Source organism: Amblyomma mixtum, chromosome 3 (genome assembly GCF_055824585.1).
Source record: "Amblyomma mixtum isolate Tamu chromosome 3, ASM5582458v1, whole genome shotgun sequence".
Lineage (NCBI taxonomy): Eukaryota > Metazoa > Arthropoda > Arachnida > Ixodida > Ixodidae > Amblyomma > Amblyomma mixtum.
In genome coordinates, this window is record NC_143014.1 from 98,618,410 (window position 1) to 98,644,499 (window position 26,090).

General features: G+C 49.6%; 1 protein-coding gene across 4 annotated transcripts in view; it reads left to right on the top strand.

Annotated features, from left to right (window-relative positions):
- The window catches only part of MYPT-75D (Myosin phosphatase targeting subunit 75D), a 219,043-nt gene that overhangs the window by 69,417 nt on the left and 123,536 nt on the right, over window positions 1-26,090 (top strand). For 3 of the 4 annotated variants that reach the window (XM_089580355.1, XM_089580358.1, XM_089580357.1), the window contains one exon: window positions 7,141-7,255. The exons of the other annotated variant lie outside the window; for it this stretch is intronic. The gene's annotated coding sequence lies outside the window, so the exon portion shown is untranslated. The remainder of the gene's footprint in view (window positions 1-7,140; window positions 7,256-26,090) is intronic. 4 annotated transcript variants of the gene reach the window in all.

Consider the following 26,090-nt stretch of genomic DNA (forward strand, 5'->3'; position numbering starts at 1 on the left):
GTGTATATACACGCACACCGGGTGTTTTTTTTTAGAAGGTCCAAAATTTTTAAAGAAAGGTAAATTCATTTAGATTTAATTCTGGGGCTATGCTGAGGGCTACGGCGGACACCAGGTAAGAGGCAATCTACTTTAATTAGTTCGCTGATTAACTGAATATATTAATTAACTTTTATAATTTTTATTTTAGGGGATATGTTGTATTAGCAGAATTGGAGATCGTCTTCCAAACAGTCCAGCCAAGAAAAAAGATTTACATGAAAAAATTTTTTGCGTGCGTAACGAAGCGAGAAAAAGTCACCCTGGCAGGCAGCTTCACACTGTAACACAGCGTCTGTGAGCGCCTGTGACGTAGCTCGCTCCGCCCTGCACTTTGTGTCAATGCATTTTTGTTCCAGCGCGGCATTCCGTGAGGCCGCGTAGCGAAGCGAGACAAGCAGCGATAGCGCAGGGCGCCAGTCCGGGATGCGTGACGCAAAGCGCAGGGCGGAGTGAACTACGTCAGAGGCGCTCCCGCCGCTGCGTTACGGTGTGAAGATGCCTACCAGGGTGAATTTTTCGCGCCTCGTAACGTGCGTGAAAAATTTTTAATGAAAATTGTTTTTTCTCGGTTGGACTGTTTAGAGGACGATCTCCAATTCTGCGAATACAACATATCCCCTGAAAGAAAAATTAGAAAAGTTAATTAACATATTTAATTAATCAGCGAACTAATTAAAGCAGTTTTCCTCTTGCCTGGCGCCCGCCGTAGCCTCCAGTATAGCCCCAGTGCTAAAATAAATCTAAAGCAATTTACCTTTCTTTAAAAATTTTGGACCTTCTAAAAAAAAGCACCCGGTATATTATGTGTGTGTGTCTTGTGCAAAATGGGAACTTGATTCCAGTGCGTTTCTTAGTAAACTGTACAATGCCGTGGTGTGTGGTGAAAAGTTTTCGCATGCAAGACAATCACTTGCTCTCTCTCTCTCACGCACGTACAGGAAAAATGCAAGATACATGGAAGCCACTGCCGACATTAGGAATTCATAGCTTTACCTGGGAGAGTGCTACATATCTGGCAGTTCTTTCTTGGAGACGAATTTAACACTCGCTATGATGTCGCAACCGCAGAGTTGATTTTTTATAGCAACGAGACTGGTAGCGCGTCTTTTAAGGCGGAAGCCTTTAATGTCTCATCGTTGTAAGCAGCAGTTGTCGACAGAAAATGTCACGCTTTTCAATTGGTGGAAACGGTCGTGACGTCACAGTGCGCGAATTTCAAACGGGGCCAATTGTACTTTGGCTAGTAACCATGCAACCAATTGAAGGGATCGTATAGTGATGCTCCAAGTGGGACTGAGCTTAGTTAATTGCTTAATTACCCAATTTGCCTAATTAGCTTTACTAGTCAGGCCATATAAATAAATAAAACCGATTAAGAAATTGGTCGAGCTCAGGAATCGAACCCCGGTCTTCGGCGTGAGAGACGAGCATGCTATCCACTCCGCCATGCCAGCTCGATGGTTTGGAATGAACAAAGGCGCGTCTAGTGAATACGGTGTCTTCACTCACTCTCACCCTTCCGGCGAGGTTTAGGTGTCCACCGACAAATGACACATTTCCTTTCCTCAAAAAGCGTTGCGTTCAAAGGGCAAGGCATCGCGCCGAACGGGTGGTGGCGTTCCGTGGTCTCCCTGGCAGCGCTACAACGCGCTGTCGCGTTCCACTCCTAAAGGCGAAGCTTAAGCGTCATTAATTAGCAGTTAATTAGTATTCAGGCATTAATCAGTAATTAACCATTAATTAGTGATGTGTCATCTCTTAGTAATTAGTACTCAATTACATGTGACGCCACCAGTGCCACAGAAACAGCGAAGGTGGTGCGGAAAACGCTTCCGCCTCTACCCACTTTAGAATGTCAAAGTGCCCCCTGAATTTTGACATAATGGATAAATATGTGATTTATTTTTCTGTTCTTTCTGCTCGAGGTTCACATGCAAGATACGATTCTGAAAGGCTCTGAACCTCCGGATTAATGCTTTCGCACTGAAAAAAAAAAAAAAAAGAAGATGCCTCTGATCCCTGAGCACTTTTTTTTTTAGAAAGCCTAGCGTTTTCTAACGATTGGAACACTTTGGACGAATATTTGTGCGTGCGTGTAAAAAAAAGAGGTTGCTTTTTTCCGTTGCGGACCTAATTCACTTTTTTGGCGAGATGTGGCGCCGTCTGGAGAATGTGCGAAAATTCGTGTGCCACCAGAAAACTGTTTCAAAACTCGTGCGCGCGAACGCCGCAGACGCGCTCTGTTTCCGCGAGCCTCCAACTCCGCTTGCAAGGTGGCAGGTGTGCGCTTGCAGCTGCCCCTTGCGCCTGTCTCCAACACGAAGTGCGCGTGCGCGGCATACACGCCGCTGGTTTGTTTTCAACCGGTGGAGCGCGGGAGAGTTCCACGGCTAAGAGGCCCGCACGCGCAGAACGGCCGTGTGAATAGGCAAATTCGCTTCCGTGAGGGCTGCATAGGCTGGTTAGGGGGCAAAAAAAAAAAAAAAAAAAAAGCTACCATCTTCTCAACAAAGCGTTGTCACGAGTGCCTGGGCGGAGCAGTAGTTTTTCATTGTTTGTAGCCGCCGCGGTGGCTCAGTAGTTACAGCGCTCGGCTTCTGACACGAAAGACGCTGGTTCGATCCCGGCAGCGGCGGTCGAATTACGAGGGAGTCGGAATTCCCGTGTACTATGCGATGTCAGTACACTTTAAAGAACCCCAGGTGGTCGAAATTTCCAGAGCCCTCCACTACGGCGTCCCTCATAGCCTGAGTCGCTTTGGGGCGGTAGACCCCCTAAACCATAGACCATCAACCATAAACCATTGTTTTTGTCGTGTTGGCGTACGAAATAGCGTGTTAGTTTCGGGCTTCCTTGATGCATAGGGAGGCTTGGCAGTGTTCGGCAAACGGCAGCATGAAATAAAAATTATTATGCGAGTACAGTTAGCGTTTTTCTACGACTAGAGCAGTCCGCTTCATTTTTCCGGGTGTCAAGCAAAGATATGTCATCGAGCAGCTTGTTGTCATTAGCAGAGCATAACAGGGGTGGACATATTCAGCATCCTGACTCGGCAGAAACTTCGCGCGATACCGTAAGTGGTAGCCTGTTCTTTTGGCGTGCGATTCAAAATGTGCGACATTAACTTAACCCTTAGCTTTTAGAAAGCCATGGAAATCAGCGCATTTGTGCAATCCAGTACCACTTCGAGAATCTAGGTTTCCGAGAAAACCGTCGGCGCCAGGCCCGATATTGACATCGCGTAGCATCGTCCTCTCGCGCGAGTTTTATTCCGTGCTAAGAGCGCATAAATCGAACTCGGTTGCGTGCGTACCGTCAGGTGCCCCCTGTTTCTTCAAACGGCTTATTCCAACAGTTGTTGAGTTCAGAAGGCCTTCATCGCAAACCGGACTGCACGAAACTAAGAATGAGATGAGTTTCCGTTTTTTTTTTCTTTCGAGAATAAATATTGCATGGGTATCCTGTACGTGGATGAATGAAAGTTGCCCGTGTGATGTCTTTTTTTCTTTCTTCATATCATGCTTTTCACATTAGCTTTGTCTGTGCTGCAAAACTATATGAAGACGGAGCTTCTTACACGTATCTTTGACTGCATGCTACACTTACGTCTATATGCGCACACTAAATATAGACGCTATTCTTTTTTTTTTCGATCAATGGGCGTGAGCGCATGTCACGTAGTAAAGGTAAGCTTGTGTATTTTTAATTGGGCTCTTCGCCTTGACAGATACGGGCCTGCTGCAAGAGATAAATCGCGAACAAGAGAACTGAAAGGCCAGCACAGAAACACAAACATAACAGGTCGTAGATAAGCAATACAAGCATTGTTGATTAGCACTTCTAAAGAACAGTGTTCGCGCTTTCGAAATGAAATTAAACTCCTTATTTAGTATCAAGCTTTTCCCTCCGGCTAAGGTCCTCTCATTTCTCTGTTCGCATTTCAGTTGTCTTGTTCGCGTTTCATTTGTTGCTGATAGCACCTTTGAAAACCGATTAACATAGCGATAAAAAAAAAATATTAAAACTTGATTCTGTTTGGCAGAAGTCTTGAAGCCGACTTGTGTACCCATCGGATCCCAAACATAGCTGACGAGAATATGCAATCGCTGGGCGGCTGCCTTCAGCTGTAGGGACGGAAGCGGCCTGTTCTTTTTGATTTGACGCGGCACCTAAGACCATTGTCGCTGTGTTTGAGACGCCGCGCGGCAAATATGAAGTGCCGAAGAGCGACAGAGGATGCGGAACCTGCATTAAATACTCGATATGCACAATTATTGCCTTAATTGCAATGCAGCCTAGGATGATCGCGTGTGCACATTTCTTTCGGAAAAGGATGTCAAGTAAATAGGAACGCACTGAAACCGCGTAACAAGCAACTGTCGCCAGGGGTGTGAGCCGGACGCGCGCACGTAAACACTGCTGTCTAGCAGGCAACGCGCGCACGCATCCACACTACAGCGCCGCAAGGTGGCGACCGTGCTCGATTTCGGGGCCAATAGGCCAACGCGAGAAGTGAGATTCGTCTCTCCTCCATGATGCATTGTCACTCATTAAAGCTTTGTCGGCGTTCTGTACATTGTACGTTAGGGTATAACGGTGGAAGTGTAGCTGCCAGTGAAGTTGTCGTGTCCAGTACCCCCCTCCCTCTTCACTCTGCTGGTTGGAACGAACTATGCTTACGGTTCGTGGCACCGCGGCTGCATTTCACGCTCTTACTTGTTTTTCTCTCCATTTCATGAGCGCGGTGTGGGATGTTTTCGTGTCGCGTCCTCCTTTTGGCTGTATTCAGAAGAGGGCAGGTGACCAGGTCGGTCAGCGTACTGCGTTCCTAGCCAGTCCGAGGCGAGGCACCCGGCGGCCGGTGCAATGAAGGCAGAGTTGAACGGCGTTATTTTGATATCAAAAATAGACCAAAACGTTATATGTCGCAAAGCTTAATCTAGGCGAGAAATTGTGGTTAGTCCAGAACGTGTGAGCAATATTGTCGCTCGTATTCCGTCTCTTTATGGCGACAGTGTGTGTGCGTGCCTGCGTACGTGCGTGTTTGTGTAGAACTATTTTTTTGACAGCATCAACTAATCCAGACGGCGATGCCTGTGACGACGTCGGCGGAATACGCGATATTTACTTGCATCCGGGATTCTTCTCCAGTTGGAACTGTTCTCTGATATCAGTGAGATAACTTTTCACGTGGCATAATGCGGGGTGGGTGTTACAGGCTGAGATTAAAGTGGATGTGTAGTTGTGTTTGATGCAGGAACAATGGCGGTGCCTTCTGGTGGCTTTCGTTTGTGACACGCGGGAACAGTGGATGAGGCGTCTTTACTCACGAGAGGTATTTGTGTCAAGTGTCGTTCCCGCCGAGGCGCGATCTTTGATTGACTTTGTACCCAGCGGCATATATGTTGGAGCGTTGAGAGACGACTAGCAAAAAACAAAATAAAAAAAGAGACAAAAACGTACTTGTATCTTGTTGCACGTTAAAGAACCCTGGTGGCCGAAATCGAGTCCTCCGCTATACGACTTGCCGCGTATCTGCGGCGCGCCGTAATTCCAGACATCGTATCGTTACAATCGTTTTTTTTTTCTTTCTCTGCGCTGTATTGTCCAACAACGCGCTGCCCTGCATAGAGATCTGAAGATCCGCAGGTGTCGGTGGGCATCTCAACCTCCATTCGCAAGTGCATGGTTTCGTACCCCGTGGAATATACCCGGCGCGGTTTCTGCGACGGTACGTGTGCGCGAGTGGGACCTTTTATCGTTTTCCGCTTCACCTTTCCCGTTTGCTCCCCCGAGCGTTTTGCGTTCTTGCTGGATGTAGGGTAATAGCCGCCCCTTATCGGAGTTACGGCAGACCGAGATACCGGCCTCTGCACAGTTGCCCGATACGGGGCCCATGTCCGGTGCGCTGGGCTCGGCGACTTCGTACGCGTATCGTGTCGAGGCCGAACCCGCCCCCGGCCAACACGATACGCGCTGCGAGCACGAAGCCGCCGCTCGCGCTCTGCTATAAAATGGCGTTCAAAGGTTGCGCGGGAGTCGAGAGGGGCTCGCATCGTTGCGGTTTTCCGAGGCGCTGTTACACGCCGAAAAACTCCTGCCTTGACCTTTTTCGCCCATCAGGAGTGCACGTTTTAAGTACAATCTGTGCTAAAACTACGGTGGCTTTCCTAGTACGTTTCTTGCCTCAAAATGAACGTACTTTTGTTCGTCGGCATTTTTGTACCCCTCAGACTGCCTAAGGCGTTGACGCCAGTTTCTCGACATTTGTTGGCTGCCCGTACGAAGTGCGCCAACTCGGCATCAATTGCAGTAACTAAAGAATTAAACCTTATTTGCCGGGTCTGATGAATGAGGACAAACGTACAGCTCTTGTTTCCTTTTTTTTTTTCAAAGCGCAGAGTTTTTTTCACCCGCGAATAAGCAGAATTAATGTTCTGATGTTTACGCCACAAATTGTGTAACAGCTCCCATTTTTTCCTATAGTATTGTCACTTCGACATCATTTATGCAATATTTAGTTTGCATAGAATGTCTGCTGCTGCCGTGTACAGGGGCGATGGAAAGAAACGCGGTCAGAGTGGAGCCTAGGCGCTCCGCTATTCAAATTTCTTTTCCTCACGCTCTTACTTAGGTGTTTGCAAAAAGACGCTAGAGTAGTCCACGATGCATAGGATGACTCTAACGTCTTTTTCTCACCACCCAGGTAAAAGTGCGATGAAAAGAAATTAGAACAGTGGAGCGCGTAGCCACCGCGTTGTTCGCGTTTCTCTCCATCGCCCCTGTACATCTCCTGGCCAATATCAGTGTGCTGTTTGATCGTTCAGTGTTGTGGAATTAGGTTGTTATAAGCTCGATATCGTTCACAACAATACTTGACAGTGAAACATTTCCTTGAAGTTTTGTGTCAAATTTAATCCGTCGTTATGCCGTGTTTTTCAAGTTTCTTGGGAACGAAACTTATTTCTACAGTTCATGAAATGCAGCTTCATAGCAGCGTCCTTATAACGCACCGAAATATCGATAGGCGTGCTTTGCAAGTACCTTACCTGGCAGTTTGTTTGTCGCGCTTCAACCTCTTTCCTTCTTTGTGCGCAGGACGCAAAGGCCGAGTTGGGCGGGTCGGCTACACGACGGGAATTCGGTGATGGGGATCCACTCGTGTTAGTCGACAGGAGATCACCGACTCGACGTCCACGTCAGCGCAGAAAGGGTGCGTAATGGATCGATTATCGCCGGCTTTCGCAATGCCCGTATCCTCGCTCAGCTGTGCTCGTCACGGCTCGCGCTGGTTACGCGTTCACATTTGCGTTCGCTTGCCTCGCTTCCGGGCGTGAAGTCCAGTGCAAGCTGCGGCAAGGACTCCAAGCTGCAATAGTAGGGACTGGCGATAATGCAATGCGTGATAGCTGAAACCTAAGTTGGCAGTGTTGGTTGTACCTTTAGCGTTTGCATTGATGGCCTTTCCATTGCATCTCTGAATTTGAATTCGCCCTCGGCTTGTCGTTCCGCTGTTGCGTGGGATTTTGTTGGAGTTTCTGGAGGCTGGGGGCTTCACACGCCATCGCCGTTTTGGGGTAATGTCGCTCATTTCATTTATTTACCCTAAGGGCCCTTTCGGGCATTACATAGGGTGGGGGGGGGGGGGGGGGGGGATACAACTGTTAAAGATTGGTTATATATGCACATAAGCAAAAACGCACTTATAAGGTAACCATAGAATATATAAAAGGAAAAAATGTAGGAAGAAATAAACTAATTTGGAACCTGTGTATTTGTACAATAGATATATAGATTTGAATGATTACACAAGGCTATAACAGAATTAGCCCTGTACATGAAGGGGAAAAAAAAACGAGGTAAGTAGTCTAAAACAATCAATAACAACAAAGCAATAAAAACAGCCTAACATTAGATACCTTCTAAAGCCTTGAGGAAAGATGCATGATTAAATATGGAGGCGACTTCTGCAGGCAAACTGTTCCATTGTGAGATGCCAAGTAAAAGAGGTGAATATTTGAACAAATTTGTGCGCGCGAATATGGGGCTGATTTTAAATGGGCGGTCTAAACGAGAAGATATGTGGGCAGCAGGACGCAGAAACAATGCTCGAAATTTTGATGAACCATGATATTGTGCATGAATTTGATTGTGCATGAATTTGGAGGATTAATAAGTTAAATTGTTGCTTAAGGCTATTTGCGCTGGTTCGAAATGAATAATCGTGGGCAATAAACCTGGCTGCTTTATTCTGAAGTGATTCAATGCAGTTTACTAGGTAAGTTTGATGAGGGTGCCAGGTGATGGAAGCGTATTCGAGTTGGGACCTGACAAGGGATGTATAGGCTAGAAGTTTTGTTTGTTGGTTAGCTTGATACAAGTTACGCTTTAGGAAACCTAATGTTTTAGCGGCCTTGTTAATAATGTACTCAATGTGAACATTCCAAGTGAGATCAGAAGATAAATGAACTTCTAGATATTTAGTGCATGATACATGTTCAATGGCATCACCTTTAATGAAGTACGTATGAAGTGCAACCTGTCTCTTTTTAGTAAACGTGAGCGCTTTCGTTTTGTCAATGTTTATTAGCATTTGCCACCTTGTGGACCAATCAGAAATAGCATTTAAGTCATCCTGCAAAAAATTGTGATCAGGAGGATTTTTAATGGGATGGTAAATGACGCAGTCGTCGGCGAATAAACGAATACTAGAGGTGATGTTGTAATGCAAGTCATTTATGTACAGCCTTTGTCAAAAGTTTGGAGCCCAGAGGGTTTGCTTCTGAGCCACACTGTGCGGTTCGTAATGCATCTCCAGCGCTCCAAATTTCCTGAAGGTAAAAGATTTCTGTTCCTGTCTTCTCCAATAGGTAGGGCTGCCACGAATGCTTCAGGAGTCCCACTACAAGGCTGAAAAGCAAACCCCCTGGGCTCTAAACATTTGACAAAGACTGTACATGAGGAAAAGAACCGGTCCTAAGACGGAGCCCTGAGGTACTCCAGATTTCACCGAGACAGGAGCAGAGACATTTTTATTAATGATAACCGACTGAGAACGATTGGTTAAAAAATCATCAATTCATTCGATGACCTGAGGTGACAAATTCAAAATGTGAAGCTTATAGATTAATCGATGGTGAGGAACACGGTCGAAGGCCTTAGCGAAATCAATGAAGGTGGCGTAGATAGAATGAGACGAATGAACAGATTGGTGGAGAGTGATCAATTCAAAAAGCTGTGATTCGCACGAACGCCCACGTTGCAACCCGTGATGGTTAGAAAAGATGAGCTTGGAATTCACCAGATACTGCATGATTTGGGAAGATATGTGTTCCAGGAGTTTACACAAAACGCAAGTGAGTGAAATGGGCCTGTAATTGTTAAGGGCATTTTTATCTCCAGATTTAAACAAGGGAATTACATGAGCCGTTTTGCAATCATCAGGAAGTTTTCTGGCTGCAAGAGATTGTTGGAACAGTTTGCATAGCAGTGGTCCCGATATGTGTTTAGTTAGCTTCAGTAGCTTTGTGGAGATGCCATCCGGTGCAGGGCTACAGTTTGAAGGCAAACAATCAATGGCGCAGTCTACACCATGACAGGAAACAATGATATCTTCCATGGCGTACCCGACAGTTTCAAGAAGACCCATTTCAGAACGCTGTAAATCGAACGTCTCGCGTACTGTCCCGCTGTTCAGACAATTCCGTTTTATTAGGTGTGTTGTGTGAAGGGTACTTTTTCAAAGCCGAATCGAATACGAATAGTGAAGCTTTTGCTTTGAAAGCGAATCGAATGTGAGTAGTGCAGCGCTATAACTTTATAACTATAACTATAAGCGCTATAACGGCGCTATAACTTGTCGAGGGATACGGCTATAGGTGTCAAGAGACGCGACGCTTGACAGCTACGCAGGGGGGACGCAACACGATGATTATGGAAAACATATATTCTGTCAGAGAAGTTTGCCCCTTCCGGGAGGGGCCCACAGTCCAGGGCTCCTGCAGTGGCTGCCGTCAGCCTGGTCTGGCCCACCAGCTTGCGGTGGTCCTAGCTGGACAGCGCGGCCTCCGACTGGGTGTCGGTAGATATAGGGGGGACTGCCGCGAATGAGTTGTCACGCTCCGGTGGTGTGGTGTAGGGAATTGAATAGGAATTCAATTCGACGAACTGAATAGGAGGGTATTAAATTCGCTGTTCTAAACTTTCGATTATTCGCACACCACTACTTTTTTATCCCGTGTGATACCACGCCGACCACGTCTGCTCATGGAAGAATGGTGCGTGCGCTATGTCAAGTTGATAAACCGTTCATTCGCGGCTGGCCCTCGTTTATTTTGTCTCGGTGGGGTTCATTGCTGACACTTCACAGCTGACCTCGTGTCGTGTTGCCAGTGGCCCCTGTTGTGAGGTCTACGGCTGCGTGCGGCCTGTGCCCTCTATCTGGCTAGCGCGTGCGTATCGTCAGAAGGGTCCCCACCGGCGCGTGTATCTGTTGTGTAAACGACTTCCTTTCAAGCTCTCTTGCAGCTGAGCTGTCATGCGTCGTCACCTGCGTGCGCTGTGTGCTGTAGTGCTGTCGCAGACTGGGCGTTTACAGCCAGGACAGGCTTACTCTGCGACAGGTGCGTCGCTTGTGGCCAGTCGCAGGGTCTCGGAGCGATAAATAGGCCGTTGTTCTGCCGGTCGGCGACATTGCTAGGCGGCCGTGAGTACCGAGCTTGAAACCGTTGAATCAAATTCCTATAGTCCCACTTGTGGCGTGCGCCGCTAGCAGCGTGAGCTCCTTCGCCGTCGTGGCGCCGTTGTGCTTAACTGGTGTGTGTACAGATTAAGTTGACAGCTTACGCCTTGTTGCGCATTCACAACTGTGTTCTCGATGTCACGGCACCCCAACAGTTATCGGGTCGTGGTCAGCTATCACGCAGTCAGTTCCGTTGACATAATTGTCCTTACTTTGTACGAGTGAACGCCTGTACTGTGCTGTAAGCCCGTTCGTTTTATGATGATAGATTCCGTGTTTCGTGCACTGTGCAGTGGACAGGTTTCTTCTTTATTTCCTGGTTCCAACTGGGCTTGCGAGGAAGGCGCGAACGACATCTTTGAGCTTCGAGACATGCAGCAAACACCATCGTCATCTTGAGCCCCGTGTCTTCGCCTCGGACTCTGTAGCGTTGCGTGATCAAGGGGAGAGCGGCGGCCGAGGATGGTTGAGCTCCAGCAATGTGTCTGTCGAAACCAGCTGTTTACCAAGCCCCCCCCCCCCCCCCCCCCCTTTTTTTTTTGCCCGCGCACGGCGGCACGATTAGCTGATCGCCCGTGGAAGTCTCCCAGAAGGTTAGGGGACATCTAGACAAGGGCAAAGCGAGCGCCGCTCGTTCTAGTGCCGTATTCTTTTGTTTTCTTCTGTTCCCGTGTCCGGCGCGCTGTAGCCTCCCGCCGCCGCCGCTATCTTTTGAGCTGGGACGCGAGTTCTTGCGCAACGGCTTTTCCCGCTCCTTATCAGCGACTCGAAGAGGTCGCCGAAGGAACGACATTCCGGAGAGAGGGAGATTAAGGCGCCCATTTTTGATGCGGCTAATTGCTTTCCCGCGCTCGCGCGCACTTTATCCCGTTACTCGTTTTCTGGCGTCATCAATAATGTCTCCGCGCCCGCTGGTAGTGAACTAACCTCGCCGCTGGCCCATTCCTCTTTCCGTTGGAAGGGGCGCAGTCTGCGTGCGTCCTTGGGCGCTTTACCGCTCCGGCGCACTCCGCCTTTCGCTTACGACCGCCTCCCGGTTTCTTCTGCCTAATTTGAGGTTGGCGCAATGAAAATGAACCGGCGGGAGCACTGTTACGCGCCAGTTCGGTTTTATAGTCGGCCGTGTATCTGCACCGGCCGAGTGGTCGTTAATCTGGCTGCCGGGTAACTACATTGAAACACCATTTCGCTGAGTGATGAATGACTGGGGATCGCATTGTTCTGTCGGCCGCCCGCTTCTTGCGTGTGTGTTTGTGTGTCCGGGCGCGCGGGTCCGCGGCCCCCCTTTCTTTGTTGCGCAGAGCAGCCGCGCTTGCCGGGAACCGCGAAGATCTCGTTATCGGGAGCGGCGTAGGGCTCGGCACGAAGACGGCGCTTTTGTTTCTCATGTCCTCGCTGCCGAGAGCTATATATTTCTGCGCCATTCCATTCGAAAGGAGGCCGCTCTCATACATTTACATCTTTCTTTTTTCCTCTGCCCATTTTTTAATGCCCGGAGCGGAAACCGCTCTACACGGCATGGGTTCAGCTTAGTTTCTGGTGGTTGCAATTCCTTTATTCAGTCTATCATCGATGCGGACGTGTCCAGGGATCGGTTTTTGGAACCGAAATGCACCACTATTATCACAATATTTTGACGGCGTCCAGCCTAATGGAAAGGGTTTCCAGAAGAGATATTTTTCCGGGGCAGGGAGGCGCCTTCGCTCTTCGAAGTGTAAAAGCACGCACAGACAATGTGGCTGTTCGCAGGTTGGCCGAGGAAGGAGCGCTTGAGGGTAAGAGTTTCTTAGCTGCCTCAGATGGCACGGACGTCGACATCGACTCCATTGTTCATAATGAGATATTTCCACTGAAATTGGACGCGCTTTTCCGGATGTTATCTCTTTCAGTCTTGCGGTTATTGTTGTTTGCGAAGAGGACCGGCTGGAACAGCACGCGGATGAAAACCAAGAGCACTTGGGATCATTGACAGCGTCAGCGGGCGTGGAATTGCCCATTCAGTAAGCCAATTGTATAGACAAACGTCATGTTTGTAAACAAAAGGTGGCGTTGTGGTCGTTAGTGACGCGGAGTTGATGCGAAAACGCAGCAAGCCTACACTGCGCCAAGCGACGCTGCCTTCGAAACCAACTTGGATGCACGAATATTTCAAAGCATGCTCGTCGCTTGTAGTTATAAACATTTTTATTGATGCCCGGAGAGTAGTTCTGCATTTTTTCAGCCTGTTCGCCAGACAGAATTTCCTGGTGGAGCGCTGCATCGGCTTCCTTCTCCGCTGCTATAGTTGGCAGCAACAGCGCGGCAACGGCGGTCGGCTACATTCAGTGATGAAACGGAACCGAGAAAGCGCGCGGTGTGTAGGGAAACTAATCGTGTAGAGTTCTAAACTTCCGGGCCGATGCGGCATACCCGGCTGCTAGTGAAAGAAGTAGGACGACGCGATGCATGACGCGAAGTAGTCTTTTCACATTACGAACCTCGTGATGTGCTTCCTGTTCTCTCCGAGGTACCTCACTCCGGAGATTTTGGAAGTTACTTGACACTTGAAGTCGTACAGTTACTTTGAATAAGGCAGATACGGTCGCTCTATTCTTTGGTACTTTGTCGAGTGCGCAGCTAACTTTAATGTTTTCTTCTGCTTGGCGTCCTTTAATCGCTTTTTGGGAACAGTGTTGAAACGACACTTGTTGAAGCTCGCCAAAGCAGAAATAAAGAAAAAAATTTAAAGGCCGGCTACCACTGTGTAACGCGAGATTCAGCGGAAGTTGTTAAGTGTATGCATTTTACGGTATATTGAAGTCGGGAATATTAGAGCGACTCAATATCTGTGTAGTTCTAGAGGCGCTTTTACCGCGACAGCGTTCGAGAGCCCGCGTCGCAGAAAAGTCAGCGTCGTTAACCGTGAACGGGAGATCCACGAAAAATCCCCAGAGGAGTAACCAAAGTGGCATGTGGGCTACCCAAGTCACGTGACCTTGCGGCGTCATCACAGCCTGCCCACCGGATTGGCAGCAAACTCCCCACTCTAGCAGGTGGCAGCCAAATTAATGATTTGTCGTGAGTGCTTGCACGAGCCCCACTGGTTGCACAAGCGCCACTGGTGGCAGAACCTGCCGTCGTAGGGCAGTGGCGCATATATCTTAACTAGGGGTGTGCGAATATTCGAAATTTTCGGATATAATTCGAATATTATATTTTTAGTATTCGTATTCGATTCGAAATCCACGTATTCGTGTTGTTTCGAGTATTTGACACGACGCGAATATTCGTATCTAGCCGAATATTCTATTGCGAGAACTGGCGTTCATTGTGGTCCGCAAGTCTTATCGACAGAGACATAACAACATGGCGGCGCCCGTAGCAATGCGTAACGTTGGGCCATGCAGTAGCTGACTGCGCTGGTGAGCTTCTTTGTGGCTATACCTGCGAGCTGGTATAGTGAGAGCTGTACACGAAATACCTCGCAATACGTGCCAGTTCAGTACCAATTGAGAGGGCATTTTCTGTGGCTGGAGAAGTCGTTTCAGCTAGAAGGGAACTACTTCTGCCTGACCATGTGGAGCAGCCGGTTTTCCTTCACGACAACCTTTTATGTTCATCCCAGCAACGCGTTTTTGTGCTTATGGCAAGCTAGCCTTGATCAATGCTGTGTACTAGCCATCTTCTCTGATATTTCCACTCTTGTAAGAACAATGTTCGAGACTTTGATACTTTTTGCGCAGCCACACACACCTTTTGTGCTCATTTCAGCACTGATAGTTGAACTGTGATGTTCTTAGGTGCTCAAAGACATGTTTTGTAGTGGTTAAATGCGTCTGTCCTTGATTATTCGGTATTTGATTCGATATTCGGAACTAAGTATTCGTATTCGATTCGTATTCGAAAAATTTGATATTCGCACACCCCTAATCTTAACCTCTGCACCACTGCGCCACAAGTGGCTGGAGGACTCCCAGGGATATATGGTCTATGGGTTATGAGGGTGTAGTTTCCCAAATCGACTCAAGCTATGAGGGGCGCCGTAGGAGAGGGCTCCGGATAATTTCGACCACCTGGGGTTCTTTAAAGGGAGACTGAAGCACTTTTCTTGAAAATCCGGCTGGCAGCGGCGTCCTATAGTTTCTCATGCTGTATGCTTGAATATCGCATCCAAATAAGGCAAAAACAAGCGCGAATTGCCTTTTTTAGCAGAAATATGCGGCCTGTGCCGCGGGGCACGCCGCGCGGCGCGCCGCCGCCCGTGATTGGTCAAAAGAGGTCGTGACGTCACTTTGAGGTCTGGAGAAGCTGCCGATGCGGATCCGGCGCTGCGCTGAGTGCAGATCGCAGCTTTCCGTGGCGTTGTAAAAGCGAATATGGCGACTATTTTTTTACTGACCTCCAAAGAAAAGGATACTAGTTTGTTCATTCCACGTATCATCTGAAAGCAAAAAAGACACGAGCAAAAAATTCTACGCCTAGCACAAGCATACGCTAGCGTGAAAGACACGTATGCAGACCATGCGTAAAAGGTGCCAGCACAACCTCAGCTGGTATTCTCAGAAAGGAAGGGGTGCGAACAATACTCAAGTCAATTACCACCACCGGACGCCTCCTGGCCCGCCCGAAAGAGCGTCATCCTAAAGAAAAGGCCTAAAGCGCTGTGTACAAAAAATCCTATTCTCACTACCCGGCGTAGGTTGGAGCAAGAAAGTATTTCAAGGAAACGATGAAGCAGCACAAAGCTGATGTCAAAATTAGCGAAGCGCAGTGGCCAAGCACTGCGAGGCATGTGACCACAGGATATTGAAGGAATCATTGTGCGCTGGAAACCAAGCTAAATACGCGCACAAGGCTGCTGCTTCACTCGTGGCGCGTTCAGCAGATGCCAGAAAATATTAATCGCTGCCTCGGAAGCGTTCGCCCTTCCTAGATTTGCAGTTTAGGTTCAGTGAAGTAGTGGCCAACTATATGTGTGTTTAAAAGCCAAGCTAGCTGCAACTCGTTCGCTGCCACAGCTTGATGAAGAAACCGACTAAGGTTGCGAGACATGGTGTTTTTTTGCAAAAACTTGGTTGGTATTCATTTCTGTTAAATTTGCATCCGAAATCAGAACGTCGAACGCTTTCATCTTAATCGCTTAGATACGATTAAACGAGATGCCGCATATGAAGAGCTTCAATGCTTGCTTGCTTTGCTTTATTATGTTTTGCTTTGCTTGCTTGCTTGGACACGTCGAACCGAGTATAAAATCACTAACCGAGCCTTGCTGAGCACGCCTCAGGTGGTCTGGCCGCACCTAAGCTGAGAAGAGCAACACATGCTTGAGCCTCTATTAGGTTTCTGTAGGGGCATGTTTCTAGTGAGCATGTTTCTGCTTTTAGAAGAGGCGCTTCTTTGAAATGGTGACACGCCTCTCATGCGCGAGGAAATGAAAGGAACTGCGTCATGGTTCAGCCGCGACCGAAATCTCCAGAGATCACATTAGTTACAAGCTCTGCATGTAGCCGGTCTCACGAAAGTGCTTCGAGCAGAGTACGCTTGCTTTGGTCGGCTTGAATTCTTCGTCAAAGCAGCGAGCGCTTGCGCTGAGAGCGTATGATCTTGCGGAAAACAGTGGAAGACGACACAGTAGCGGGCGTAGTTGTTCGTGGACACGAACGCAGAGTAGTACCTCGTGTTGAATCTGATTCTCAAGGTCGGCTGACACCCTTTGTTTATTTATTTATTTATTTAGTAAGGAACCCACAGCGCCGTGGCATTACAGTGGGGGGGGGGGGGGGGGGGGGAATGTACAACAAAGAAGCACACATGACACCTCCGCTCGCAGGCAGAGTTAGAGTTACAAGCACAAAACTTTCACCATGTACATCTCACTTCAAAAGAACACATCACAATCGCATCACATCATTAAAGAACGAAAGAACGCATCATTTGATGTCACACTCACAACATCGCTCGGTAGTCTGTTCCATTCTCTACGTACGTACGTCACAACGTCACAACGCACGCAGTACGAGGAACAACGCATGCAGCACGAGAAACAACGCGCGCTGAAAGCTCGCTCGGGTGCGCCGAAGTATCTCCGGCTCCTCAACGTGACGTCACGTTGGCCGATATGGACGAGGTTTCCCTCTACGCTGTTCTCCTCTTCTGCGGTCGCGCGGGGCGCGGGAGATTTAAACATCGCGTTTTTAATTGGTGATTGCGCCACTGTTTTGGCTAAAATCGAAACAAAAATTTCACAGACGTGATCAGCAATGACACTACTTCAAAACCCTAAAAAATTAGCTGATTCGAAAACCACCTCAGTATCCCTTTAACGTGCACTGACATCGCACAGTACACGGGCCTCTGGAATTTCGCCTCCATCGAAATTCTGCCGCTACGGCCGGGATCGAACCTGCGTCTTTCGGGTCAGCAGCCGAGCGCCATGACTACTGAGCCACGCAGGGACATATGGATGTAAAGTATAAGACTACTTCCGCGTGTATGGGCATTAACCCATTAACGCTATCGCTTCATACCCGTAAGGTGGCGCTTACGTGTCCCCTCCATTTTTTATTTTATTTTTCCTCACTCGCTTTGCGGCTGGCTCTAATCTCATCCGCAGCTGTAAGCGCACGGCGCCACCGATGACCCTCACCTCTCGTGGCGCGTTTCGCAGCAGCTGCCGCGGATGCACCGTGTACAGTCCTCCGTTCTCGCCGTACCCTTTCCCTTCCTTCCGCGGTAACCATCCTGCTCCTACTTCCAGGGTAACTGCCCTCATGGCGGTTTCAGTGGCAACCACCCTCCGCTTACGCCTTACGCTATCGTCACACCTTCCTCCTTCCGCGGTAACCATCCTATGGTTCAGCTTTCTTCCTGTGCTCTCCCCATACCCACCTCTTTCCGCGGTTATCGTCTTCCGGTTGGGGATTCCTCGCTCTCTCGATACCCTCCTCCTTGCAGGTTAACCACCCTCCGGATAGTTCCGGTGGCAACCGCCCACGGGTTGCGGATCCCTCCACTCACGTCGTATACCCTCCTCCCACGGTAACCGCCCTCCAGAGGGACACGTGGCGAAATACTCCCGGGATTCTTTCTTGTTTCTCGACTGCTGACCTGTCTAGTTGTTTCGACCACGACCGGCTCATTCCTTCGCTCTCTGCGCCGGCTATAGTGATAGTTGCGCTGTCCACTCCGCGGCCCACTTGGGCCATATCCTTCGTTTCTGTGTCACGTGGTACCCCCGCGCGAGTGCGCACTGTGGCCCGCACCTACCTAAGTCATTTTCTTTGTCCACCGGGTGAGCTTGGCAGTATTCGGCTGCGGCATGGTGCTGCGCCTTCAGTCGACAGCCGTTGACGCCCTTCGAGTCCCTTTTAACGCGATTAGGGATGAGGCTCCCGTTGTGAAGAAAATCCGACGTCGTCGTTGTTGTGCATGAAAAATCCTCTGAGAAGCAACCTTGGTGGGCCACCCAGGTCGCGCGATCCTGTGACGTAACCACAGCCTATCCACCGGATTGTGAGCGAACTGCCCACCGTGGCAGGTGGAAATTAAATGAATGCTTGGTAGCGAAAGGCTGCTCGGGAAGAGCAGCGTGGGTCGCACAAGCCCCACCGGTGGCAGCACCTGCCATCGCAGTCCAGTGGCGCATCGCTTAACCACTGCACCACTGCGTCGGGAGTGGTGTTAGGGCTGTCAGGGATCTATGCATGTAAAATCGATAATGGCCGATTCCGCATATCAGGGAATTAACCCATTAACGCAATGGCGTCATACCCTTCAGGAGGAGCTTAGCTGCCCCCTCCAATTTTTGCTGTTGGGTCAGCGCAAATAAAACTGCTCTATGCGTTCTTTAACAACCGCTTTGGACTGTGTAGGCAGCGAAAGGTGTCTTTTTTTTGTTCCAGGTCGCCATTAACCGCGTGTTGGAATACTGTGGCAGGTGTCGCGCCGTGGGGAACCCCATCATCGGAGGCGGAAGCACGCGAAGTTAGCCTGAAGTTAGCCTTTGAGCTTGCTTGTGAATCTGATTGGTCTCGCTTCTCCTCCGGACGGCGTCCTCGATGCTCCCGGCCAAAACTGCCGCAGTATGCTTTCTCGTCCGCGGGGCGCATCTAGCCCGCTGTAGAGCGTGCGCGTTTCGCTGCACGCGTTTGCGTATGGAGTAGACCCAGTGGCCCGCCGCCCCCGCGCGCCGGAAGAGCTCCGTGGGCGCAGCGCCAGCCTCGCGCTCCGTGCCCATTAACGGCGCGGCCCGCAGCAATATTGTTGCGGCCCACGGGGTGCGCGCGCTGGGCGTGGCCAGTGTACATAAACAGCGGGGCCCCGGCCGCGCAGTGGCGCGAACGAGATTAACTCACGGCTGGCCCCCGGTCTGCGGCCCTGGCACTGCTGCGTCCTCCATTTGCGGAAACGCGGGGCTGCTCTGGCGGGAGGAGCGGACCCCTAAATCCCGCGCCGCTCTCTGCCGGTTCGCGGGAGACGCTGCTCGGTGGTCCTAACCTTTTAGCGTCACTGTCAGCATTTGCCGGAGCGGATAAGCCGCAGCGTCATTATTGACTCCCGTGGCCCACATAAACTTCCGGGAGTGCGCCGACGTAAGCGAATGCTTATCGCAGCGGCCCATCGGGCGGAGATGAGAGCGACGGAAGCAGCGTCGCACGAAGTGCTGTTTTGTTGCCTTCATCCCGTGAAAACAGTTAGACCGCTTTTGGCTCGTTGCATTCTCTTGCGCCGTATACACTGCACCGCCTGTGCGGCTACAACACGCGAGACCGGTCCGCAGCCCATAGTCGACCGGGGAGTCGCCACTTCAAACGGTATATCCAGCTTGGAGACGATGGTGACCTTTTAGCTCAATTTCACGGTATGGAAGAGAGTAATGCTTCTGAAGCGTAGCTTTTTGATCTTGTTGCTGCATAGTGGATGAACGCATCAGAAGGCGACGTCACAGAAACGGAGACGAACTGCACGAGCGCGAACATATTCTATTCTTCTCAAGAAGCACATTTATATGTGCTTCTTGAGAAGCACATATAAATGTGCTTCTCAAGAAATCCCAGTTCTCAAGAAATCCCAGCTTCTCGGTTAATCCCATTTCACGGAGGTACCTGCCAGTCATCTGCCATTTCACGCTAGAGGATTAACTGCGACGTAGTGAGGACCGGTCTACGTCATTGTCTGGAGAGCCTTCTTTGATGGGCATTTGCTGCTGCGTTCTTGAGTTGTATCCTACTATGCATTGCCTCTTCTTTCTCCGGTATCGGACCCATCACGATTAATTTCCGGATGTTTCTGCTTGACTCTCAAGGATATCCCAGTTTCATAAGCTCATCCGGAGACCATGTTTTCTCTTCTTATTACGAACAGAACTCCTCGCTTTAGGATGAGACCGCTGCAATGCGCTGCGAACCTGGCCATCGGTCTGCTCGTAATTGTCGACGATTCGTTGCACGCATATAGCGGCCGCCTTTTCCCAGTGTGGTGCGTGAACGGTTGCGGCTGCGGGGAGGGCATTAATTAAAGCGTGGCCGCTCTGAGGATATGTGGAACGGCGAGAGCTGGTCAGGTGGGCACAAGTGGAGTTGCTTGGAGAGAATGCGGTAGCCTGAACGATTCGTGGTCCTCGTTCTCTTCGACCTTCCGTAGTGCTCCATCGATTGCACAGCTTCGCTATAGTATAGAGCGCGTCTCTCCGAGCTGGAGGGAGTCGTTTCTGGGAAGCGCTTTATTGGTTCAATTTTCCACCCTTTGGCCGGGCCCACGGCTCGTCGAACCGCGTGGTTCAGCATTATTTGGGCGCCCCAAGCGGAACGAGCCTGCGCGGTCGGCCGGTGCGGAGACCTTCTTCTTCCGTTGCCGGCCCTCCCGCCAGACGAGCGAGGACCGCGGCGCGCGGTCGGGCATGCGGCGCGTGAGCAGCAAGACGACGCGGACGCCCAAAAGAACTCTGGCGGCGGTATGCTTCGCCTGATGTGTGTGGGGGAGCGGCTGTCGCATCCGCCGCCAATCAGAGCAGTCTTCATCAGGCGGAGATTCTCTCCCGCGCTGATCAGGCTGTTTGGCGCGCGGCGTTGTGGTCCTGTGGCGTGGAAGAGCGCGCCCCGGAGGCGACGCCTGCTTTTACGCGCCATGTCCCGCGGGCGCCTTCTTGCGCGCCTAATTGGATTGCGAGCGTTTGCGGAAGGCGGGGGAGTCTGCCTGCCTGCCCGTGCGTGTCGGGGAGCGAGTCCAAGATTACCCAATTGCTCCGGAGCTGCCTCTATCGACCGCTCTTAATAATAAATCAAGTGGGCTCTTTATGAGGGAACTTTGGGCCGACTAAAGAAGTAACCGCGGGAAGGCGCGCGCCGGCCGATCTCTGAGCTAGTGAAAGCGGGGCCCGAGCAGATAAAGCCTGTCGCCGCGGCAAGTCGCAAATTGTTTCGCGAAGCAAGACTATTGTTCCCCGAGGTACGCGCGTTAATGTCTCGCTGACGGCTGAGGCCCCCCCTCTCGCCAAGGCAGCGTCGGCGGGCATTCCGCACCGCCCATCTCCGCGCGCCGACGCCTTTGGTTAACGCTGGGACCTCGCTGGGACCGCGCGGACACCTCATTTGCAATATTCATTATTTTTGAAGCCGGAGGGCGTATTTCTTCCGCGCTCTGCTTTTGGCCCTTTTCGTTTCGGCGTGTCGTGGCCATTGTACGAACGATAGGTGGAAACTGGAAAAAAAGAAACGAAGCGCTGTCGGCTCTCGTGAACGATTTACCGATTTCCCGGCTCGCAATTTCCGTCCATTCTCCCCGCGCACTTTGCGGATAGGGGTCTGCATCCGGTGTGGCGCACCGTGCCGTGGCTGGAGTGTTGGCTACTCCTCCTATTCGGATCGGCCACGCTGGCAGGTTCAGCAGCGGCACGTGCTGCTTGCCTTCTGTGATTAGGCGAAAGTTGCAGGCGCGGTTTCTTGCAGCGTATAGCCTGTATTATCTGCCGTAAACGAATATTTCTAGCTGTCTGCGTGCGTTTTTGTTACTCCCCGTCAGCTGGGTGGTAGTTAAAGTGCATTGTGTTAATACAGACATACTAGCTTAATCTTATTTCGTAACACGTTTTAACGCGAGTGCGTTAGCACCCCCATGTCGCGAAAGAAATTTTCCGGCGTTGGCGACCGTTTGAAGCCTCGCAGCCGGAGCAACCGGCCGCTCCGGAACCTGGGTGGACCACCTAGGTTAGGTGACCTTGTGGCGTCACCCCAACCTGCCCAGCGGATTGTGAGACACTAAGGAGTGCATAAAGGGTCTGAAGGAGTATTGAAGCCGATATACTCCTGCTTGGAAAAGTAGTAAAATCATGTGAATACTTTATTTTACTCCTCCATTTCGCGACAGCGGTAAAAAAGGAGGATTTCCTCATTTTTACTACTTAAAGTCGATTGCGCAATTTTCAATAAGGAGTTTAAAAGCGGACACAAGCTATTTATACTCCTATTTGGGCTTATTTGAGTTTGCAGTGATGGGTGGTACAAGCCCCACCGGTGGCAGCACCTGCCATCGCTCGCAGGACAGTGGCGCATCGCGTAACCGCCGCACCTCTGCGCCAGGAGTGGCACGAGGGCTCCCAGGGACCTATGAATGTCAGGTCGGGAATGACCGATTCTGCATATATCGGCATTAACCCATTAATTATATCGCGTCATAACCTTAGGGCGGAGCTTAAGTGTCCCCAGCACTGCGCTGTATTCCGGACTCCGAGAACATAAAGCGGGGGTCAGAAATGGAAAGGAAAAAAAAATGGCGGGCGGAACATATCGTCTGCGCAGATATGGTCTCACCCACTTTAAAATACTAAACAATTTCAAACACATTTTATGCAAACTGATGTCCCTTAATTGTAGAATTTTTTTTCCCCGGTGATCATCGTTGCTGTCATTTGCGAATGACGTTATTTTTTTTTTTTTACTGTGTCGCGCCTGAAGAGGCAGATTGACATTCGGCGCCTCGAACGCCATTCGATTCGAGTGACAGTAAATCCTCCAGTGTGACAGGGGTATTCATCCCAATCTCGCCCACCCCAGTTGCCCCAGCCTGTCACAGTTGCTGTGATGCCAGTTCAGTGAACACTTACATCAGCCAAGCAACTTTCCTTGTCCTTCCAGAACCATTTTCTCTCTCTTAAGATTGTAGAAAACGGCCTGGATATCTACAAACGGGCGCATATGCCTGTACAGCGTACACACTCTAAACAACAACAACAACAACAACAACAAAAAACATCCGGATAGGAGTAAATGGCTCGCCGCGTAGCGCACTCCTGAAAAGGTGGTTAGATACTGCTCAAGAACAGTGGTGTATCGCCTGCTCCTCTGTTCGAAGCGGTATTTTTGGAGTGCTAGAAGGAGTAAAGTGTTACCGCTCTCTAGACGAGAGTTTATTTTGACGTAAATTTCCTCTCACAAAGGAGTTAGCATGGGAATTAACAGAAGTATTATATACTCCTTTGCATCTGACTTCATGGTACATTTCGGGAGTATGCGCCTGTTCCTTTTAAGTAGTTTTTACAGGAAGTTTTTGGAGCAATTTTCCTTACTATAAGGTGGCATTTAGATGCCCAGACGAGTATATTTCACTTGATTAGGAAGCCCATTTGCAATGCAGTATTCCTATGGAAGCCTCATTTTTGAGCTTTGTGTTCCAGAATGAATGCGTCAATGAAATTACTGTGACTGATTTCAAACAATATTTCTATTGGGTACAAAACATTCGAGCCAAGTGTCCGTCAGCTTGCTTTCGATGCTTACAGAGAACCAATGCCTTGGCCCCTGTAGAAAATAAGGAGTGCCTTCACCCGCGTTGTCTTTGGGTATTCAGTTGAAATACCCGGATGAATGGAAATGGAGGTGCCATAATTGAGAGCAAGGAGGGCACCTTGAAATGCTTTGCTGTCAACATGCAGGAATGTCATGGTATCGCTGGTTAATTATAAGGCACGACGTCAAAGGAGGCTCCTTCTGAAAGAAAGATTAGAAAAAAAAAAAGATAAACGCATGAACGCCATTATACCTCCAAGCTTGAAGTATGAGGTGTTTTAAGTGTAGTTCAAGTCAAGTTCACACAGGCAATTCAGAGTACACTTCTCAGTAAGATAGGTATTGCTGAAGTTTAAACGCTTTTCAGGGCAAAAGATTAGCTAGTAGAACATAGTAGCTAATGTAATATCTGGTACGTATCTGCACTCTGTCGGGTGACAGGGGCTGAAAGCGGTTTTCAGGATATCATGGAGCCGCTTTCGTAGACGTTAAGGCAATACGGCGAATGGGAAGCTGCGTCGATCGGGAACCTTTTCCCCGTAAAGCATAAAGCCGAGGATATAAAGTGGTGTTACTGAGGCACTTGCGCATTCGCACTGCCGTTGGCTGGTTTCCTGCACTGAAAGGGCCATTGCGGTATAATTTTTTTTTTCCACTAGTCACAAGGTTTCTCACGCGTTCCAGGCGCCAGATCAGAAGCAATTATTGAAATGAGGATATGCAAACAAAAGACAGCGTTTTGCGCACACGCAGTGGACGCTTGCATGCAATTTCCTTGCTGGGAGAACCCGCAGACGCCCATTTTGAGGGCGTCGTCATTCGGCGTACAGGTCAAAGGCCGGGCAAGGGTGGCTAACATAGTAGGGGGAGCGAAGCTGTATTCTAATTTTTATGGCATTGTTAGGAATAGAAAACTACCACCTGACCCCTCATCCCTCTTCCAACCGCAACCTGTCTTCTGTTCTGCTTTGCCCTCACATTCGTGGCCAGGGTTCAGAAGAAAACATTCGACGCAGGTCTTTCTGGTTGGGAAAGGAATTTAAATTAGAGTGAACGCCAACCACACACACACGCGCGCACACACACACACAAAAAAAAAACCGAAAAAACACCTTGTTTAGGAACTTACAGGGTTCCTTCATCAGGTGTAACTGCGGGCGAGTTGCAGCTTGATTTTTTTAAGCCTTTTAATCATCCGCCCGGTCACTGTACGTAGACCGTGGATGTAATGGGGGGGGGGGGGGGGGTTAGGGAGCGGTTAACATTGCCCCGCGTCTGCGCGGCTCAGTGTCCAGCATAGTAGTTCCCTCGAAGTCAGTCTTTTCAACACGCGAACCTCCCCTGTTCATTTGTTAGCCATCCGCTTTGTGCTGCTACATTCTTTCGGCGAAGCGCTTGCTTTCGCCAATGTACGACGCCGAGAACTTCGAGCAGGGGCCCTTGTATACTTGTGTATGTGAGTTTTATTCTTTTTCTTTCGCTGCCGTTCCGGGTTTAGCAGTTTGAACCAGAACACTTGCCTCCACGAATTTCACATAAATGGAAAGTGTTCGGAAACCGAAAGCGAAGAGGAAACTGCTTTTCACATTTTTCAAATGCGAAGAGCTTACAAGATACCACATCTTGGAATTAGACGCCTCACGAACCAGAAAGGCATGCACTCAGTATGGTTGCCACCTTATGTCCACTTCCCTAAAACTGCTGCTACGTCAGGACACCACAAACCCGGAGAATGTAACAATTTAGGCAACCTCCTTGAGCGCTAAGGCGTCGCCACGTCCTGTGCTATGACTGCAAAGAATAAAATTGCTTGCATTGCTTGCATAACAAGACCCTCTTAAAATACAGGAAAGGAAGCAACCGATTAGGGCAGGCGAGGTTTTGTTCTCATCACTGTTCGTAATAACGTGGCCAAAAATCACGGACCGCAATGGCCGTGAATTTTCACCTGCTCATTGCGTGTGCAGCTTTACATAGAGAAAATTTCGTCCCTACGGAAACTGACCACACTTACAGTTAGTGCATATTAACGTGAAGAGCCACGACTGTACTGCCACACTCTTTTTTCATCCGAATGGAAGAACCAAATTTCTCAAATACTTAATGACCGCTGTATGGGTTGGCTCCTCCGGGTGACGATGGAGGCTTCCGTCTCGGCGCACCCGCGGCTCACAGCAAGTCTTCGCACACTGAAGAGGGTGCGTCAAAGGAGAGTTCAGTACTGCTTACCCCTGTACACGACGATGGTAATCCGGTCTTTCACATCCCTGTAAGTTCACGAACTTACAACGAACGAACGAGGGGCCGTCGGTGTCGAGAAAAGTGGTGCGTCGCACACATACCGCCACGTCGGCGCGGTGAAACGGCAGGAGCCAACAATTGTATGCTGTGTAGACAATGAATGACCAGTCATTGCTTCTGCACGTATTGCCAGCTTGAGTGAGACGTTCATTGCAGCATGTTGCTGCTAAGGTCGATGACTTCCAGTCTCTTATGTCACGCGTCACACACCGCCTTGATGGCTCGACTGAGCTAGGCTTGCTAAA